General features: G+C 44.4%; 1 protein-coding gene across 2 annotated transcripts in view; it reads right to left on the bottom strand.

Moving 5' to 3' along the window:
- Positions 1-5,761, bottom strand: part of cntln (centlein, centrosomal protein) — a 461,183-nt gene extending 455,422 nt beyond the window's left edge. Inside the window, exon 1 of one of the 2 annotated variants that reach the window (XM_072589059.1) lies at positions 5,653-5,761. The gene's annotated coding sequence lies outside the window, so the exon portion shown is untranslated. The remainder of the gene's footprint in view (positions 1-5,652) is intronic. The other variant, XM_072589060.1, reaches the window with a different exon arrangement.
- Between the last annotated feature and the right edge of the window lie 8,234 nt (positions 5,762-13,995).

The raw sequence follows: 13,995 nt of genomic DNA, 5'->3' as shown, positions 1-13,995 counted from the left end.
TGCTCTTCGGAGGGTCGGAGTGGACTTGTTGGGCCGAATGGCCTGTTTCCACACTATAAGTAATCTAATCTAATTTTAAAAAAAAGGTGAAATTGATTTAGAAGGATGATAACAGAAACAGATAGAAAATGAAAGTATTGACAGGGTAAGTCTCTTCGCTCAAAAATGTTGAAAGATGACCTGAAATCTTTAAATCTTTGACAGAGTGGAAACAGAGACGATGTTTCTTCTTGTGAGGAAATCAAAACTTGAGGTTACCAATTTAAGATAAGTGCAAAAGGAAATGCATAAGAAACTACTTCACCCAAAGAGTGGCGATCATGTAGAACTCACTACCACAGGGAATGTTAAAGTGATTAATAGTAATTAAGGGGAAACTATTCTGGCACACAAAGAAAGCTATGATTTCAAGTTTAATTGGGGAAACAGAAGTGAAGACTTAAGAGCAGGATAATAGCTGGCATTCAAAAACAAATGTTATTGGACAAACTCAGCAGGTCTGGCAGAATCTGTGCAGAGAAAACAGAGTTAATGTTTCCAATCCAGTGACCCTTCTTCAGAACTCAGAACAGCAACATCTCAACTTCTGCTTAAGGACATTAAAGTCTTCAGGACTCAATATCAAGTTAATAATCTAAGAGCATGAACACCTCCTTCCATGTTTATTACACAGTTCCACACACCAGTTTCTGTAAAGACATGGGTTGCTTTCGAATAGCCAAACAATTTTCAGCCATTCACAGTCCTTGTCAATGCCTAAATTATTGTCTAGCTTCTCTTCTTCCCTGGCTTACTATCTGCCTACTTTTCTTATTTCTTTCTCCGTGTCACCGGGCTCCCACTCCACCTATCTGCTCCTTGCTTTCTCACCCACTGCCCCTGTTGGGTTCTTTTCCTGAGGTTTCATACACAAGATGAAATTCGCACACACCAACTTCTTCAAACAATTATAGTTTATTAAAGCTTGTATAAGCTAGATCACTCCCATTGACCCTCTTCGCAGGCATGTATAGTCGGGTCAAAGTAAGGCCCTGAACAAAGAAAATACCTCTCCTTTAAACAGGTCAGTTGACAATGCTTACAGGTGCTCTGGTCACTCCTCCACAGTCACATGCCACTCAAGATAACACCCACTCACTCACAGTCACATGTTACCCCAGGTACAATAGCAGGATGAGATCATCCTCAGAGATAATGCAAATGCTAAAGCTCCAATCCTGGGGAATCGTTATGCAGACGATTTTTTGACTCAGTAATTCCCCAAGACAATGCAGATGCGACATACCAAGTTTCAGGGGATGACCAGTAAGCACTTCTGGATGGAAGATTGAATGATAGTTTAATTTGATATTAGCAGGAGAGTGGTAACAAATGACTGTCTAATTGTTGTGGGAGTCATTCGCATTCCTGCCTGACTGTGGTCCCCACCCACAATAAGAATGTTCACTCAGTGCAGTTTAACCCTTTAATATTAAAATAATATCCAGAGAGATATTCTCAGTTAATCTTTTAACATTACACCTCCATCATCAGCATGAATACTACACTTTCCTCGCTGCTTCTAGCTCTGCAGAAGGTGACTAGACTCCCGAAATGCTAACTCTACTTTCTTTGCACAATTGCTGCCAGACCTGCTGAATCTCTCCAGCAATTACTGTTTTTGTGTGTTTCAGATCTCCAAAATCTGTAATTCTTTGTTTTATTATAAACATAGACCCAATAGGCTAGGGCTATTTTCTCTGGAGCGTCAGAGGTTGAGGAGTGACCTTATAGAGGTTTGTAAAATTATGAGGGGCATAGATAAGGTGAATAGCCAAGGTCTTTATTCCAGGGTAGGGGGTGTCCAAAACTAAAGGGCACAGGTCTAAGGTGAGAGGGGAAAAATTCAAAATGTACCAAAGGGGCGACTTTTTCACAGAGAGTGGCATATGCATGGAATGAGATGCCAGAGGAAGTGGTGAAGGTTGGTGTAATTACAACATTTAAAAGACATCTGTATGGGTACATGAATGGGAAGGATTTGGAGGGTTATGGGCCAAATGGGACTGGATTAATTTAGGATGTCTGGTCAACATGAATAAGTTAGACTGAAGGGTCTGTTTCTGTGTTGCACAATTCTATGCAACACAGTTCTATGCTAGGCCAAAAGGTTTGCTTCTGTGCCGTATGTTTAGATAAATACCCGTACTTTGTATTCTGTAGTAGTTCTATTTAAACAAAGGATTGGGCAATAGCTATTTTACACAAGACATGGAACAACTGAGTGTCTAGCTGGGATGGAAGGAGTTTTGATAGCGGCAAGAGAACTAACAATTGTAAAAGATAGCAAAGAACAATCAACATTAACTAGATGCAGAACACTTATTGCTGGTGAGTCACTGGAGCTTTAAATATTTCAGTACCAGCTCTTCCAAAGACCTGAGTGAGTGTGAGAACTGGAAATTCTTCGATTTGGAATGGCTGAATTATGGGATTGCCATGGACTTGAACAAGACGACCAAAATAAGAGCAGTAACTCTTTTATCAGTGCTGGGCAAAGTGTGCTACAAATCATGTTGCACTCTAAACTTCACTGAGAGGCAGGAATATCTACACTGACATATCTAGCTGAATCTTGGGCAAATGAAGAACGACATGAGATGGGATTGGCTGAGGAAGAGGGGATCCATCCATGAGAACATACCTGAGAAAATAGAAACTTATTCAAAAAAAATGTTGTTGACATTGTGTAGAAGCTCTGAGGTTTAGTTATAAGCTGAAAGATATTTTTGAAAGAAATGACAAAGCTTGAGAGGCAACCCAAGCTTACCAAGTACAGGTCAATGATGAACAGAAAGGGCAAGTTCAGCAGAAAAATCAAAACCTTGTTATGCATTTGAATACTCGAGAGGAAACCATTTAAAAGGCAAGGTAGGACGTCCAGCATGAAATTAAGCAGTGCACTAACTGAAAGAAGCTGAACCACTTTGAAGGCAAGTATTTTGCTTGAAAATAAAAACAACTTATAGAGATAGTTTCTGGAAATGCTGGACAATGTTGCTGAAGAACCACTCTCCACTCTAGAGCAGACTGATACTGTCAAGTCTCAAGGTAAAAAATTGGCATGGAGCAATAACTCCAGAAGGAAAACATCAAGTGAATGATTTAATTTATTTAATATTGTCACTTGTACCGAGGTACAGAAAAAGTGTGTAATGTCACTATTCTCATATGGTACACATAATATCATGAGTTTTGCAAACCCATGTGAGGTTGCTCAATGCGAAGAACCAAAAATCAAGCCAAAGGTAAGGTCGAGACTCTATTATGGAATGAAGCTCACCTCAAGTGCAGAAACTAAACCCAGAGTCCAATACAATGGGAAGAAAGAAAATGAATACTTCTAGTTGGTTGGCAGTATTCAAACTGCCATCATCTCAGTTGAAATAAGTCAAAAGCTTGCACTGGTAACCCTTCAACTATAATAGACTTGCAATATTGCACACTTCTAGTCACTGACTGCTACACAGCTCCTGATGGATAAGCATTTTAGCTCAGATCAAACAAATTACATAATGTGGAACCTACAAGTGCTACAGAAAGTTGCAATGACCTGATAATCTGATAAGTGATTGTGCAAGTTATTGGCATCTTGTACAAATGAACTAAAGTCATTATCCGAAAAGAGATTAATAAAAGAGATGGACAACTTCCATGCAAGGGCTCAATTTCAGAATGAAAAGTCAAGAAAAATCACCACCTGAGCAGTGAGATTAAGAATTACAACAGCCAGTAATAACAACTTGTAATAAACAAGCTAATCAAATTAAAGAACTGCTTATGGCATCCCAGACTGACGGTGGATGAAGCTTGGATTAGACATCTTAACTCTCACAAAAATTAATTATTTCATCACCATCCAACACTCTTCAGACTACTAGAAATTTAACCACAGAATGCCTGAAGTTGTCATAACATTCTCAACATTCTGATGAATGACAATGGCCCTTAGTTCTAAACTAAAAATTCAGCCATTTCATGAATAATTAGGAAATGTAGCACTACACATCAAATCTAAGGATTAAGGCAGTAGTGAAAATTTCCAAAGGGACCATTCAAAAGTTGATTAGATCCAGCTCAGGTCAATCAGAAAGTGGAGAGTCACATTTACCAAAGGCAGAAAAAGTAGTTCAGTCCAGCAATTAATGTCACACCAGGTAGACTATACTTTAAAAAGCTGAATATTTACTGAAGCCAGAAGTCTTGAAAGGAGTATGGGACAAAACGAAGGAGATGAAGTTGAGGGAGAAATTTTAGCCATGATCTTAGTGAATTTCAGGACAAGCTAAAAAGGCCAAATGGCTACTATTTTATTTGGTTTCACATGTGAATTTGCTTCTTTATTCAATTTGCAAAACCTTGAAAAGGTCCGACAACTGCACAGCATAATAAAAATATAAAATCATGTACTGAAATTTGTCATATCTTGCAAAGTCCAAACAAAACAAGGGCAATTTAAGAGCAGGGTACAGATGAAATCATCGCATTGTTTATGCCTTTTGCATTAAGTATTTTAAATTTATTGGAAATAAGATGTTACATGTTGGAAAAGTAAACGGAAGGTGTGACACCGATTTAAGATCTAAGGAGGAACAAATTACTGCAATTGCTAGAATACGTACTGAAAACAAGAAATGCTGGTGATCACAACGGGTCAGACAGCATCCAAAGCTCTGATGAAGGGTCATCTAGACTCGAAACGTTAACTTGCTCTCTCCATCTGACCCGCTGTGATCTCCAGCATTGGTTGGTTAAAAGATCTAACAACTAGTTTACATTCACTATTAACCAACGTAAACAAAAATACGATTTACCCAGATAGAAGCTGAACGCTTGTCAATATTAACCAGAACAATCTTTCATCGTTGAATTTCAATTAAAACTACGCACGTGTGAACAACATCGTCAATTGCAGATGTGAAATTGAAGCCAACTCCTAATCTAAACCTAGTTTAAAACAACACGGTTAGTTGGAGGGGGCGTTATTTACATGGTGATTGGGCACCTGAGGATTGTACTGGGGTGGATTCAAGGTGCGTTAATATAAGAGGGATTTATTCAACGGCTGGTTGGGGGGAATAATGGTGTGCAGTAAAGGAATGTATTTGTATATTTAATTATTTAATATGGTGGAGTTAATGGGGAAGTCGTGGCGGGGTGATTGCTATGGGGTTTAATCAGTGCGGGGAGGGTTTATTGCGAAGGAGATACATCGTGGGAGTGTTTATTGCAGGGATGGTTTTTTGTTGTGGGGTTCATTAGGTAGAAGGTTAGGTGGGGGGTATTGGTGGTAGGGGGTTCGCCACTGAACGTTTTATTGCAGGATTTCGTTCGCGATGGAGTTCAATTGCGGGAGATTTATTGTAAGAGTTACACAAGTTAGGAGTGATGGAGGTTTATTGCAGGGAGGGCTCATTTCGGGTGTCTTTTGATTGGGGGTTTGTTCAAGTTTCTTTCGGGTTAGGCTGCAGAATGACCGTTATTGACCCAGGCGGTTACCCGGGCAACGGACCCCGCGCGGTCACACCGAACCGGCTCAATGCCGAGTGATACTGCACAGTCTACAGCCGGAACGGGAAACACAAATCCACGGGCTGATTTATCAACACTCACTACCAGCACCCGAGCCCGGGGCTCAGCTCTACAATCACGACCACGATCCCGAGCCCACCGCCGTTCCGTCAACCTCTCCGCTGGTTCAAACTGCCCGCCTCCCGTAAAGCAGAATCACACTCACGCGCGACGCTTTGCGGCAACGAGGCCACGCCCCACTCTCTTCCCCTCCTCCACCCCCCCAGCCCAAGGATTCAAATTCCTCACGTGGATCCCTCCAGGCCACGCCCCACTGATTGATGCATATGAAGTTCTGAGGGGAAAGACAGGGTATATGTCAAGAATAATTTCCCCAAGGGTCAACAACCAAAGGCCGATTTCATTGGAGGATCAGGAACGTCAGAGGGATTGGAGGCAATTTCTTTTCAGGCACAGGGTTGTGGATATCAGGAACGCATTGCCTAAAAGTCTGATGGGGTGGGAACAAGCCCTAAACCTTACTAATGCGGATTTTCAAAACTCTGTTCATTCGGTTGTGAAAATTGTAATTGGGTGTATATTGTATCCAAGGGATTCAGTTAAGCATTGATGGGCATAGTCTTCAACTATAATAACACTGGGAAGTGATCCTGCACAATCACCAAACTCAGGGTGCAATTTGAGATCAGAGATTGATTCTTGAACAGAACTCACGTTTGAGAGAAATAATTAGTTCAGCCAATGTAGGGTATGATGTGGACAGATGATCTATGGTGTAATCAGAAACTTTTGTACATTTACAAAATGCCTTGCAAGAACTGTAACAAACAGTACATTGGATAAACAGGCAGAAAACTAGCCGCCAGGATACACTAACATCAACTAGCCACAAAACAACACAACACACTCTCACCAGTATCCTTACATACGGATGAGGAAGGACACAACTTCGACTGGAGCAACACATCCATCCTAGGACAAGCCAAACAGAGACACACATGAGAATTCCTAGAAGCATGGCATCCTAAACAGAACACTATCAACAAGCACATTGACTTAGATCCCATTTAGCACCCCTTGAGAAAAACAACAGGAAATGATATCACCATAGGATATAATGTCACTACCGGAAATGACATTACCAACCCTAGAAAACTCTAACATATAAATAGACAGCGGGCTACATCACTAGTGCTTCATTCGGAGGCTCACTGAAGATTTTACCTAGTATGGTGATGAAGCATCTCAAAACAAACCTTCCAGCTCAGCGAGCAAACCTACATCCAGAAACTCAACCTGAGCTAAAATGTGGACCATAGAGCACAGGCACCTGCATCACGGAGCTGCTCAGGACGTACCTTGACAAGACCACTGCATCTCTCTCCAGACTCCCATTGCAAAGGCACATTCCAGCAGGAGATGTGTGACAGTCGCTATCGCCCCCACCCCTCACCCCGCAGCCACTTCAAGGGCAATATGCACTGTGCAGAGATGCCGGGCATATGTGAATGATCTCACAGGTGGTGCCCTTCTTACCACTAGCCAAGCAAAGTCATTGTACATGTTCAAAAGTTCTGGTGATGAGGCAGTCTGTGAAATGACTTTGACAGTCTGCTCTTTTCCCGCAGAGTTTCAAGATGTCACGTGTTGACCATTTCCTGATGGACTTGTGGTCAAAGGTGTTTCTCTTTGCAAATTTCTCCATGAAGGGCAGTTGGCAAAATGTCAATATTACAAAGAAGGAAATGCTGGATGTCTTAAAACGCATAAAAGTGGATAAATCCCCAAGACCTGATCAGGTGTACCATAGAACTCTGTGGGAAGCTACAGAATTGATTGCTGGGCCTCTTGCTGAGATATTTGTATCATCGAGAGTCACAGGTGAGGTGCTGGAAGACTGGAGGTTGGCTAATGTGCCACTCTTTAAGAAGGGTGGTAAGGCCAAGCCAGGGAACTATAGACCAGTGAGCCTGACGTCGGTGGTGGGCAAGTTGTTGGAGGGAATCCTGAGGGACAAGATGTACGTGAATTTGGAAAGGCAAGGAGTGATTAGGAATAGTCAACACGGCTTTGTGCATGGGAAATCATATCTCACAAACTTGATTGAGTTTTTTGAAGAAGTAACAAAGAGGATTGAGGAGGGCAGAGCAGTAGATGTGATCTACATGGGCTTCGGTAAAGCGTTCGACAAGGCTCCCCCCGGGAGACTACTTAGCAAAGTTGGATCACACTGAATATAGGGAGAACTAGCCATTTGGATACAGAACTGGCTCAAAGGTAGAAGACAGAGGGTGGTGGTGGTGGTGGTGGTGGTGGTGGAGGGTTGTTTTTCAGACTGGAGGCCTGTGACCAGTGGAGTGCCACAAGGATCGGTGCTGGGTCCTCTACATTTTATCATTTACATAAATGATTTGGATGCGAGCACAAGAGGTACAATTAATAAGTCTGCAGATGACATCAAAATTGGAGGTGTAGTGGACAGCAAAGAAGTTTACCTCAGATTACAACAGATCTTGATCAGATGGGCCAATGGGGTGAGAAGTGGCAGATGGAGTTTAATTCAGGTAAATGTGAGGTGCTGCATTTTGGGAAAGCAAATCTTAGAAGGACTTACCATTAAGTGTATAAGGTCCTAGGGAGCGTTGCTGAACAGAGAGACCTTGGAGTGCAGGTCATAGCTCCTTGAAAGTGGAGTCGCAGGTAGATAGGATAGTGAAGAAGGCGTTTGGTATACTTTCTTTTATTGGTCAGAGTATTGAGTACAGGAGTTGGGAGGTCATGTTGCAGCAATACAGGACATTGGTTAGACCACTGTTGGAATATTGCGTGCAATTCTGGCCTCCTTCCTATCGGAAAGATGTTGTGAAACTTGAAAGATTCAGAAAAGATTTACAAGGATGTTGCCAGGATTGGAGGATTTGAGCTATAGGGAGAGGCTGAACAAGCTAGGAGTGTTTTCCCTGGAGTGTTGGAGGCTGAGGGGGGGTGACCTTATAGTGGTTTACAAAATTATAAGGGGCATGGTTAGCATAAATAGACAGTCTTTTCCCTGGGGTAGGGGAGTCCAGAACTAGAGGGCAGAGGTTTAGGGTGGGAGGGGAAAGATATAAAAGGGACCTAAGGGGCAACCTTTTCATGCAGAGGGTGGTACATGTATGGAACGAGCTGCCAGAGGCATTTGGATGGGTACATGAATAGGAAGGGTTTGATTAGATTAGATTCCCTACAGTGTGGAAACAGGGCCTTCTGCCCAACAAGTCCACATTGACCATCCGAAGAGTAACCCACCCAGACCCATCTCCCCCTGACTAATGCACCTAACACTACAGGCGATTTAGCATGGCCAATTCACCTAACCTGCACATCTTTGGACTGTGGGAGGAAACCAGAGCACCTGGAGGAAACCCATGCAGATACGTGGAGAATGTGCAAACTCCACACAGACAGACACCCAAGGCTGGAATTGAACCTGGGTCCCTGGTGCTGTGAGGCTGCATTGCTAACCACTGAACCACCATGCCACCCAGGGATATGGGCCTGCTGCTGGCCGGTGGGACTAGATCGGGTTGGGATATCTGGTCGGCATGGATGGGTTGGACCAAAGGGTCTGTTTCCATGCTGTCCATCTCTATGACTCTATGATACAGAATGGTTCAACTACTTGGAGCGTTTTGTGGCAATAAGACCATGTCCATCCTTCACAACAGGTAGAACCTCAGTATGTAGTGACACTTGGTGTTTGTGTACCAAGGATCTATGCGTGGTTTGATGCAGTCACATAGGGTAGTGGCCATAAGAATATGTTTGGTACAGGCTACGTTCTTCCTCCCTTATCCAAAGCTTTGCACGTGGTGTCCCTGCAGACATGGTCCATCTTCGACTTCCAGATGAAGTGGAAGAAGGCTCCAGTGCTTCCAAAAGCCCAGTTTCTGCTTCAACTTGGTAATGTAAATTGTTGGGAGGAGCACATATGCCCTGGCCCTTCCAAACCATATCTTCAGCACCTTCAGGGAATTGGTCCCGAGAGTGAAGGGGGATAAAGGATCGATCGGCCCAGTTCCCAAGAATATGGCCTCGCTCTTGTCTCAATCCAGGCAAGTAGAAGATGGTTGTGGTTGTAGAGGGTCAGTCAGCTCAACTCCAAGACACCTCTGCAGGTGTCCCTCAGGATAGTGTCCTCAGCCCAACAATCTTCAGCTATTTCATCAACGACGTTCCCTCTGTCATAAGGTCAAAAGTAGGAATGTTCACTGATGATTGCACAGTGTTCAGCACTATTTGCGACTCCTCAGATACTGAAGCAGTCTGTGCTCAAATGCAACAAGATCTGAACAATATCCAGGCTTGGGCCAACAAGTAGCAAGTAACATTCGCACTACACAAATGCCAGACAATGACCATTACCAATAACAGACACTCTAACCACTGCCCCTTGACATTCAATGGTATTAACATCACTGAATCCCCCACTGTTAACATCCTTGGGGTTACCATTGTCCAGAAACTCAACTGGACTCACCACGTAAACACAGTGGCTACAAAAGTAGATAAGAGACTAAGGATACTGCAGCAAAGAACTCACCTCCTGACATCTCAAAATCTAACCACCATCTACAAGGCACAAGTCAGGAGTGTGATGGAATACTCCCACTTGCCTGAATGGGTGCATCTCCAACAACATTCAAGAAGCTTGACACCACTCAGGACAAAGCAACCCGCTTGATTGAGATTACATCTGCAAACATTCAATCCCTCTACCACCGGCACTCAGTAGCAGCAGTGTGTACTATCTACAAGATGCACTGCAAAATCTCACCAAATTCCTTAGATAGTATCTTCCAAACCCATGACCACTTCCATATAGAAGGAACAAGAGCAGCAGGTACTTTGGAACACCACCACCTGCAAGTTCCCCTCCAAGCCACTCACCACCCTGACCTGGAAGTATATTTCCATTCCTTCACAGTTGTTGAGTCAAAATCCTGAAATTCTCTCCCTACCGGCATTGTGGGTCAACCCACAGCAAGTGGACTGCAGCGATTCAAGAAGGCAGCTCACCACCACCTTCTCAAGGGCAAATAGTGATGAGTTATCAACGCTGGTCAGCCAGCGACACCCAAGTTCCATAAATGAATAAAATAAAATAACCTTTGCTCCCGAGGCCAGTTCAAACTGGTTGCAGATACTCATGAGTATGCACACCGTCAGCAGATTTGAGTCAAAAACAGTAATGTTATCCATGGACAGGGAGGCGATGACCTGCAAGCCTCCACTGTCGGGAATACTCACCCCTCTCAGACTTACATCATTCCTGATGGACTCAACAAAAGGCACTGTACAACAGACTAACAAGTGGGCAGCTCTGCTCGACTCCGGATCTGATCTGGAAGCTTTCTGATTCCCAACCATTGATTGAGACAGTACTAATGGTGTTAGTGTCAAGCAGTTGGGTCCAGTTGTGAATTCCCTCCCCAAAGCCAAATTTTGGACAGCACGCCCCACATTTGCAAGTGTGATACCATATCAAATGCCTTTTCCCTGTCCAGGCTTATGAGGCAGGCATCCACCTGCCCACTCCAACTTCTTTCAGGAGTGTGAAGCTCTCAGAGATCATCCTGCCTGGTACAGCACAGGTTTAGACATTGTGAATCACCAATCCCAGAGCAGACCCGACCTGGTTGACAATGACCTCAGACAGGATTTTGTAGTCTGCATTCAACTGTGAAATTCGTTGCCAGTTTCTAAATTCCTCCCTTTCTGCTTGTTGATGAGGGTGATGATACCTTTCCTCATGGATTTGCACATGCTCCAAATCAGAAGCATGCTGTTGTGCACCTCCAGCAGGTCAAAGCCAATCAAGTCCCATAGAGCTGAATAGAATTCAGTCAGTAAGCCATCACTTCTGGGAAGTTTATTCTCTTCTAAAGACTCAAGGGCCTTGGTCAGCTCATCCAGAGATAACAGCTGGTCCAGGCTCTCCAAGTGTTGTTGTCTAAGATCTCGGTGATAGAGGACAAGATTAACTGGAGGCATGCTTTCTGTGGGCTTAGTGTTATACAGTCTGGCATAAAAGGATTTGTTGATCTTCAGGATGTCAGACTGAAATAATGTTACGAAGCCATCTTCTTCCTTTAGGCTACTGAACATAGAGCTTTCCCTGTACACCTTCTGGAAGAAGAAACACAAGCACAGCTCATCATGTTCTGGATGTGGACCCTCGACCAGAAGATTATCTTGAAGGCCTCCAAGGCAAACAGCAAGACATGTCGGCTCTTCACCTCCTGGAGATCCTCTGTGACATTGACCCCCATCATCTGCAACAGGAGTAAGTTCAACAGGCTTTTCTGGAGTTTGATCAGTTTTCCCCACCTCACTCACCTTCTGAACACCTTTGAGCATAAAGAACCTTTTGATGCTCCCCTTGACTGTTTCCCACCAGCTTCATGGTTCTCCAACCTGTGTATTCCCTTTTGTGCTCCTCAATGTTTTCTGGAATCAACAGTTTCACATTCAGTTTCCATGTTCTCTTGCTGGCTCACTGGTCATCCAGTAGGTGATAGTCAGCCAGCCGGAGGCCACAGGCTTCAATTCAGTGGATGTGATTGATAACATGTAGGACGCAAACAGGATAGACCCAACTGGCCCTGAGCCAGTGTATCTATGTTGTGCTCCATTGGCAGGGGTGCTGAAAACATTGTGCAACTCGGCAAGTTTAACCATTTCTATCAGGAACCTGGATGCAGCATCCAGTTTGCTGTCAGCCCCTCTGGAGCATTCATCTGTGTTGATGGCGCAATTGAAGTCCCCAGTCAGAATGACCATCCTGCTATTGCCAGCACAAATGGGAGCTGCTGCAGGATGGCCAGCTGCTCACTCTTTACCACTGGGATGCACACATTAATTAGTCTCAGTACAATATTTCTGCACATAACATCTGCTCCGAGGAGGAGCCCGCCCCCTGCCACCTTATCTTCGGAGATGGTGAAGTTGCCTCCTCACAGCAGAAGGCCGAGGCTGGAGGAACGGCAATCGCTTTCCCCCAGCCAAATCAAGGCCACATGGGTCCATATGCTTGGCCATTTCCTGTAGCTCTGAGGTGCAGTATCCTGTACTCCTGCAGAATCAGGAGGTCTGCTTTGACATTAGCCAGGTAAGCCAACATGGAAACACTTCACATAGTAAATTTAATGCTCTATATGTTAATATAGGCAATCTTAAAATGTAACTTGAGAATTTATGAAGTTACCCACAGACCCAACTTCTGTTCACCTGTAGTCTTATCACTGGAAGAGTCTCTGCATCCCCATAGTGTGGGTGAACTGTTGGACACTGTCCACACTAAGGTAACCATCTTGATCCTCCCTTGGGGGATTTCCCTGATCCAGTGTTGTCGGGGTGAGAACAAAGCCAGAAAAATCCAGTTCTGAGTTCAGCAGAGGAACTGTATTGCTCTCATCCTGACTTGGAGCATTGCTGCTCTGGTTGTCTGGAGCTGTGGTGCAATGAGTACCCCTGGGTTACTGATAGTTGGAGAGCGGGTTTCACTGGGCCCCTTGTAATGTCCAGTATTTCCAGGTTGGGGTGTGCTCCTCACCCTCTCCCCCATGGAGCTGTGCCTCTTTTTTGTTAGTGGCCATCTCTCCACTTCTTCATTATCAGAGCAGCTGCAGTTGTGTCCATCATTCAGCTGCCTCTTTCCATTTTGCTGTGGAACCGGGCAGTACTGATGTGTTTTCCTTTTGTGGTGTTTCTCACCAGTAGTGACTCCCCGCCTCCTTCATTTCCTCTTTCTCCAATAACCTTGTCTGTTCAGGTGAAGGTTAGGTCAGTTCTGTGCCTCTGCACTGACTAACTTTTCCTCCTTCCCTGTCTTTCTCTCCTTCTGGTGCACCTTGTTTCAGTTTTCTGGCTGGAGGGAGGCACCTTACTGTCCTTTGGATGCACTGTCCTATGGTTTGTGTTGCCACTTCTGGCCATCTGAGTATATATGCCAGCCCCCACCCCCTTGAGCAGGCCTTGAACAGGTGGCCTGTTTCCCCACACAGGTTGTAGGTCTTGGACTCCTTGTAGTCCTTAGTCAGGTGGACCTCCGGTTTGCAGATCCTGCAGAGAGTCACTTTGCAGTCCGCTGCCATGTGTCCTGACCTCCCACAGATTCGGCACTTTCTAGGCTGCCCCACATATGTCAGGTAGCCTTGGCTCCCTCCAATCACGAAGTTGGAGGGTGGGTGGAGGATGTTCTCACTAACACCCACCATCAGGTGATTTTGACCTGCTGCTTCTTGGTCCAGATTCTGAAGGTGTTGCATCCTTCAAGCTGTACATACTTTCCATGGAAGGTCAAGACATCTGCTGCTGGGAGTTGGGGCTTCTACATATGAATTGTACCAACCTGACTCCTCTGAGCAGGGAGGATGGACTATG

Source organism: Chiloscyllium punctatum, chromosome 2 (assembly GCF_047496795.1).
Source record: "Chiloscyllium punctatum isolate Juve2018m chromosome 2, sChiPun1.3, whole genome shotgun sequence".
Taxonomy (NCBI): Eukaryota; Metazoa; Chordata; class Chondrichthyes; order Orectolobiformes; family Hemiscylliidae; genus Chiloscyllium; species Chiloscyllium punctatum.
Note: the sequence above shows the minus strand (reverse complement) of the source record. Positions and strands in the feature narration are given on the sequence as shown.